This window comes from Rousettus aegyptiacus, unplaced genomic scaffold (genome assembly GCF_014176215.1).
Source record: "Rousettus aegyptiacus isolate mRouAeg1 unplaced genomic scaffold, mRouAeg1.p scaffold_m13_p_7, whole genome shotgun sequence".
In the NCBI taxonomy this organism is placed as follows: Eukaryota; Metazoa; Chordata; class Mammalia; order Chiroptera; family Pteropodidae; genus Rousettus; species Rousettus aegyptiacus.
In genome coordinates this window covers 57,023,997-57,031,568 of record NW_023416310.1, presented here as the reverse complement: position 1 = coordinate 57,031,568, position 7,572 = coordinate 57,023,997, and the positions used below count along the sequence as shown (strand labels likewise).

At 43.9% G+C, this 7,572-nt stretch overlaps 1 long non-coding RNA gene across 2 annotated transcripts; it reads right to left on the bottom strand.

Moving 5' to 3' along the window:
- Window positions 1-3,418: 3,418 nt before the first annotated feature.
- LOC118605449 lies at window positions 3,419-7,326 on the bottom strand. Of its 2 annotated transcripts, XR_004952163.1 has the most exons (3): window positions 6,725-7,326; window positions 6,340-6,643; window positions 3,419-6,246 (listed from the first exon to the last, which is right to left on the bottom strand). It is a non-coding gene; the product is annotated as an uncharacterized LOC118605449 (long non-coding RNA). The 2 variants fall into 2 exon arrangements; XR_004952162.1 differs by having other exon boundaries at window positions 6,340-7,326.
- Window positions 7,327-7,572: the final 246 nt, after the last annotated feature.

Sequence of the window (7,572 nt, the reverse complement as noted above, 5' to 3'; positions counted from 1 at the left end):
CCATGAGGCTCAGAAATGCAAGCCCGCCTGGCCATCAATGCCAGACATTCAAGGAGAATCCCCTGTGAGGACTGCACAAACCCTGTGGGTTTGATGGAGCTAGGCCAGGATACTGCACTGGTTGGGAGGAGCCTGTTTGCTGGGTTTGGCAGGGTGGGACCACAAAAGAGCTCAGGGTGAGGCAAATGATGTTATCAAGATAGAGGGTGAGTGCCAGAAAGGACATCTGCCAGTGCTGGACTTTGATAACATTTTTGTTATCTAATATATATGATGGCTGACTCAAGACTTGTCTTCCTAAAGCACTTGTGTTGATAGACTTTCATCCTGTCAAGGTTATTCATTAACTGGAGACTGAGTCTTGTACCCTTGAACTTGAATAAAACTTTTCTAGCTAAGGCCGGATTAAAGAATATGTCACTCATAGTTTCCTTTTTCTGCAAACTGCTGAACCAAACTTGGAATTCGTACCTGCAGGCTTTTGTTCTATGATACAATTAAACATATTTATAATTTAAGCCCAATCATTTGGATTTTCTGTTACTTGCAGCCAAACGAGCACAGAGAATTCCCATGAAAGGTTCCAGGAAAGCACTTCCTGTGGACACATTTTCTCTTTTTGAGTTCCTCAACATAGCTGCTCATGCCTAAACCCTAGAAGACATCACTGACCATTCCGTCACTGCCCTCTGCCTTCCCATCCTATTGCTTATCTCCCGCGTATATTTTGAATTGGTCAATTTCTTTACATTCTTTGCCACCGGTGGAGTCCCAGCACCTGTGTCACCTCTTGCCTCAGCTATTCAGTAGCCTTCCACATAGTGTTTCCGCTCCCATGCTCACCCTCCTTAAAGCATCCAGCATGATCTTTCGAAAGTATAAATTTGGTCTTGACACTCTCATTCTTAAAGTATCCCATAGGTTCTCCTTGGATACAGGATAAGCTCCTAAACCCATAGCATGTTATATTAATTTCCTACTGCTGCATAACAAATTACTACAAACTCAGCAACTTAAAAGAATGCATATGTATAATATTACAGTTCCCGTGGGGTCAAGAATCTAGGCATGACTAAACTGGGTCCACTGCTTAAGGTCCCACAAGGCGGCAATCAAGGTGTTGACTGGGCCATGAGCTCATCTGAGGCTCGGGTCCTCTTTCAGGCTCACCGATTGTCAGTAGAATGCAATTCCTTGCTGCTGTGGGACTGACTTTCAGCTCCTAAAGGCTGCCTCGGGTTCCTTATATGACCCTCTCTGCAACATGGCAGTTTGCTCTGTCAAAGCCAACAGGAGAACATCTCTGCTGCTTTTTCTATATCTGACATCTAGACCTTTTAAACTGTAGTAAATACACATAACATATACCATTTCACCATTTTTAAGTATACAGTTCAGTGACATTAAATATATTCACATTGTTGTGCATTCGTTACCACCATCCATCTACAGAACTTCTTCCATCATCCCAAATGGAAATTCTGTACCTATTAAACAATAATTCCCCACTTCCCCCTCTCTCCAGCTGCTAACAGCTACCATTCTACTTAACTTCACTAAGTACCTCATATAAATAGAATCATACAGTATTTATCCTTTTGTGAGTGCCTTACATATCTTCTTTGAAAAGGCTCACCTATGCTTCCATTATGCTCAACTTAAAATCAACTTATTACGAACCTTAATTATATTGGCAAAATTCCTCCACCTTTGCCATATAATGTAACCATCACAAGAGTGACATCCCATAGTATTCACAGACCTCACCCACACTCAAGGGGAGGGGATTATACAGGGTGTGTATACAGGGGGCAGAAATCTTGGGGACCATCTTAGAATCCTGCCTACCACAGATGGCCTCCAAGGTCCTGCAAGATTGGGCCTCTATATCTCTCTCCCTCCTGACCTGATTCAAGCCATTGTCCTCAATATCTGCCTTCCTTTGGCCACATTAACTTTCCTGTGCCTGAAGTACCAACTTCTTTCTTACCTCTGAAACTGAGAGTCTTCTTCTTATGACTTTGAGTAAAATTAATTTTAAATCCTAGCACTCCCTCCCTCTCTCTCACCTCCCCTCGCAAACCTAGCCTTTCCTCCAGATAATCAGCAACCCCCAAGGCAGGAGAAGACAGTAGCCTGGACCTGACTAATGGTCACATGTTCCAGACCTCTTTCAGATTAAAGAGAACAACTCGATCCACGTTATGTTTCAGCTCCTGACCCCTAAGGTGGAACGACCCCCTGACTGCTTTCCCATGAGACCTGACAGAAGGACCCTAGAAAAGACCTCAGAACTGTCCTCAAGACCTAAAGAAAAGATTTATCACTCTTACCTCACCTCTGACCAATCAACTTCTAGAATAACCCAAACTCTTAACTCACACAGTGTCTTGTGATTTTGCCTCGTAGAATCTGTAATCTACATGTCATCGGGAAGTCAGTTTGTTTAGAGCACATGCTCCCTGTCTTTGTATTGGCCAATTCAACATTAAAGTATATTTTCTTTCTCTGCCGCAAACTCCTACTTATGCATGCAGGCAGGCAGACCCAAAAAAAAACATTGGGGTTCCCATAACCCCTGTAGGACTTGGCCTATGCTGCAGGAACACTTCTCCTCATCTCTTCATTTCGTTAATTCCCACACATTTTTCAGGTCTTAGCATAAAAGTGTCTCTTAAGAGGAAGGCGTTCCAGAGTTCTCCAAACTAAATGAAGACACCCCCCCCCACACACACACACACACATACGCTATATCCTTGTAAGACTCAACACACTTTCAATTCAAACACATATCACAATGTATGGTTGGATGTGTATTTGTGGTATTTCTTTAATGTTAGTCTCCCCACTAGATGTGAAGCTCCATGAGAGTGGCTCCCACATCTGTTTTGTTCACTGTTTTGTCTCCAGCCCTGTGTATAGCACCTGACACTTGGGAGTCTTTCAATAAACATTGATGGACTGACTGATGAGCTGACTGACTGAAGGAATGGAAAAAAAGTATGCCAATAGAGTCAACCGCAAGTTTCTTCCACATTAATCTTCAGAGGCAAGAAGCTGAAGAATATTCTTAGGACTAAAAAGTTAATAACCCCTCATATTAGTAAAGATGCAAGTGAGGTTGCAGTAAGATACCTTGAAATACAGTGAACACAATGGCTTAAACAAATGGAAGTTCATGTGTCTCCCATGAAACTACTAAGAAGTAGGTAGGTGTATAAGATAAGCCATCTGGTTTAAAGACATTGTTGGAAGGGATCGAGTTCCTCCTCTTGTGGCTCCATCATCTCTCAGGGTTTCTCCATCTACATTGTCCAAACTGCTCACTCACCAGCACCATGGCCACACCCCAGTCCACAAGACAGAAGGAACACAGAGGCCAGACAGTTTACCGATAATAACGTGGTCTGGCAATGGCACACATTGTTTCTGCTTCACATCTTATTGGCTCAGATTTAGTCACATGGTCATATCTTACTACAAGGGAGACTGAGAAATAAAGTCTCTAGTTGGATGGCTGTGAGCACAGCTAAATCTCGGGACTAAATTTATTAATACAAGAAAGGAGGGGAGAACAGATAGTAGTCTCTGTCACCCTCATGTCTATGTAATTTTTATTACTTTCCTCAGTACACTTTCTTGTCTGTTTTCTTACTTAACCTCACAGGTTAAATGTTAGCTGGCCTGAGGAAGGCCTGATAATGCTGTCCAGATTTGGCTTCATTTATTGTCTGCAAGTGCTCATCCAAATATTAACTGGAACATTGGCTCATATTTTGTTGGCCAAAGCCTTTTCTATGATAACATCTAACTTCAGAGAGGGCGAGAAAATGCAACCCTACTATGTGAACAAGAAGAGGAGAAACTGAATATTTGTGTACAGCACTAATGACTATCCCAGCTATTATGAGAAGCTTCACATGAGAAGCCCGTGGAAACTGATACGCAACACCTAACCTTCGATTCTCTATCTATAGTTGATCTTTATTCAGCCTGATGACTCTACAAATAAAGAAACTTAAATTAGTTTGACATTATTTGTTGCTAGTAAATTATAATGGTTCCCAGGATAAGTAGTTTTTCTTTTAAAAAAAAGACACTTAAAAATTTCCAATTTAAATTATTTTTGTTTCCTCTTTCTAAGCAATCACAATCTAAAGGTTAACTGATTATTAAGGAATTTTCTCAAGGATAAAAGAAACTTACAGGTCTATGGTTTTCTTAATGCATGCATAAATTAATCGCTGAAAAATTAACTTCATGGTATTTATCGTCATGGTATTTATGAAGGCCTTTGTAATGTGGTCAGTACTCAAAGATGTGTGTGTGTGTGTGTGTGTGTGTGTGTGTAACCAAAAATGGTTGAAACCAGCTGAAGTTTAATCTCAAAAGCAGCAGAAGACTTGGGATTTGTACATGGGTAAAAAAAGACACAAAGTCTCCTGGCACTCATAAGGCCAAGGCAAAACACCCCATCTGAAGATGTACAGGTCATGCCAGGAAGGCACCTCCTGGGGAAACCACTCCCTGGTGCTCTCTTACGAGTCCAGTGAACTAAGACCAACCCAGTCTCCATGCACCCATGAGACTTCCTCTTAACCTTTGACCCAAGCATTCAGATGAGAAAACCAGTGTTCCCAAGTTTGTCTGTGAAGAGGGAAACGACTGGCACCAGCATGTGATAGAACCAGACAGTGGAGAGGCCTGGGGAGGAGATGACTCTACCTGGAGCTGCAGGGTCTCCCCTCAGCTCCTCTGGGATAGAGGTGCTTCCACATACGCACAGGGAGTCACACAGAATACGCATAGGGAGTCACACAGAAGGTCCTCTGAGTGACATGAGTGACATCCAGGTGAGCAAGCATAGGCACTTTAAGTGGTGTATGAACTCAGTTATCCTTCCTTCAACTCTTCCTCCTCAATTTCTGAATGCTCTCTTTTGAATGGCAGGATTTCAAGGTGAGAAGTTGCTTCTGGCTGAGTGGGCAGGAAAGCCCTACCGGAACTGCATGCTAAAGAATAGATGGAGAGGGTGGGGAGCAAGGATTGGCAGGTCAGTGAAGAATCTGATTTGTTAGGAGTGTGAAGTTCCTGGAATGGGCCAGAAAGTTGAGTTGGGAACAGACTGCAGAGGCCTTGCATGTCAGGCTGAAGCATGCAGACACTTCAACAGGAAGCCGTGGAATATTTTTGATCTGGGACTCGACATGCATAGGCCTGTGTTAAACCAAGACAAATTTGACAGCAAGCTGTGGAATAGACTGGGCAAGAGAGACCAGAGATGGGAAGGTCTGTCATAGGCTATTGTTATAGTCAAAGCCCACTGTGAGTTGTGCATGAGCCAACTAGAAAAGGAAAGGAAAAGACAGAGATCCTAGTGACCATTCCATTAAATTTGGGAATGAAAAACACAGAGAAGTTGACAAAAAATAGTCTCTGTTCACAACTTGTATGATGCTCACTTTTAGGCAGCCGTGTCCTCAGAAAGAAAGAAGGCTCTGACTAAACTGAGCATATTTCAACTCTTTTATGTGTATCATATTCTTCCAGGAAAATAGACAGTTTCTTATAAAAGAAGTAATTCTACCCAGAGCACACATATTATTTTTCACTTCTAGCAGAATTCTGGGTATCTTCCCAATTTTGCATATCCTACTTGAATGCTTATCTCAAAGAGCTTCTAGCTTTTCGTACATTTCCCACAGGAACCAGAGTGGGAGGTGAGGCGAGAAGACAAAGCTGTCTTCCCCCTCGATCTTAATATGTCATCAGAGTCCCACCAGGAGCAAGATGGACACTCAAATTTACGAGTTTGTCTTTGGAGAGAATAAAACGAATGGACGATTCACGAAGATGCGGGCAAGATGAAGGGAGAACAACAAGAGATGGCGCGGCACCTCCAGGACAGTAACTGTGGAGAGTCAATTCCATGGTCAGCTTGGACGGACAGGAGAGGAACTGGTCACAAGAACACAAAGAGGGCTGTAGCTAAAGGAGGGGTGGCCGGAGCGTTGCTGTGGCCTTCGGGATGGGAACCGGCTAGGCTGCTGCCAGACCATCCCCCACGGACAAGGCGCCAGAACAATTGATGTCCTGCCAGGTCCCTCCTGCTACCCACCTGTCCTCTGCTGGTGCCCACTGTGAGCGAACTCACCCAGAGCCCAGAAGCTGAGGAAGCTCAATTGACGTAGTTCATACAGGTCGGTTCCAGGGACAGAGCAAAGTAGAAAAGAAGGAGGAGTCGATCTGGAGGGGAAAGCGGAATATTCAGCACATTAATATTGACATATACTCCAAAATAACACAATAGAAACTGCTTGTCATTTACCGAGCACTCACCTTGGATCTAGCATGAGGAAATGATATAAAGGCAAGCCTGGGCTTTGAGTAATTGGGAGAGAGAAAGCTGGTCTGCAGCAGGAGGCTGACACTGAGGTCCCAAGAGAAGCAGGTTCCCCAGGACATGTGGAGACAGCAGGAAGAGAGAAACTGCAAATCCCTTTTCCAGTTCCTGGTTTCCATTCTCTGAGAAGCCTGGTGGCTGTTTTCATGAAAGTCTTTTGATCCATAAAAAACATTTCCCTTTGGCATAAGGCAGCTTGAGGAAGCTTCTATTTCTCATAACCAAAGAACTTTGGGTATACTTCATTTGAAACAAAAGAATTTCGAACACACTTAATTTCATGTAATACACATAATAACCCTGAAAGGTAGGCATCCTTACCTCCATTTGAAAGATGAGGATATGCAAGGTCCAAGTCAGATTAGGTAAACTTCATTAAGGGAGTTGGAACTCCCCTTTGGGTCTACCTGACTCCAACACTCTGTAATTTTCTAGACTTCACAGCCTGCAAGGCTGGCCAAAAGCAATTTCCAGAACCAGAATCAAACTCCACCCCTTGACCAAGATACCCCCATGGAAAACTTGGCTTCTCTGTCTCAGCTTGCAAGCCAAGCATACAGTTCTGCTGAAGGGCTGGCAGGCACGGCCACCCAGTGCTTAAATGTTTGACAGGGGCAAGAAAGAGACCAGCCTTGAACCTGTAAAACTGCAGTCAAGTTTTTTTTTTTCCCCCCAAATACTACGAAAGCAGTATATTAGCAAATGCTGTAATTCCTCAGCTAAATACCACAAACAGGGTTGACTGCACATGGGAGCACCCTTACATCCCCAAATAGCCAGTATCCCCAGTCCAGAAGGAGACTGAGTTGTTGGAGAAGGAAGGCCTGCTCACCTCCAGTTCCCCAGGACCCAGGGTGGGGATCTCAGCCCCTATCCCTTCCCCTACATCTCATCCCATCCCCAGGCCTGCACCCGCCAGCTTCCCCGCCTCAGAGCAGGAAGGTGAGGTGAGGTAATGTCTCCACTAAGCCGCAGTGGCCAGGAGAGGAAAAGAATCTCAGAAATGCTGTGTTTAATTTAAAGCAGACCTAGCCTGCCTTAGCTAGGCTGCAATTTCACTCAGAATAACCAGTTTGTTTTTCTTGGACATTCCAGAAACTAACCGGCCACCTCCTATTAAATCCCTGAAGGAACGTCAGAGAGGCCCTTTGGTGGGGGCATATGCTGTC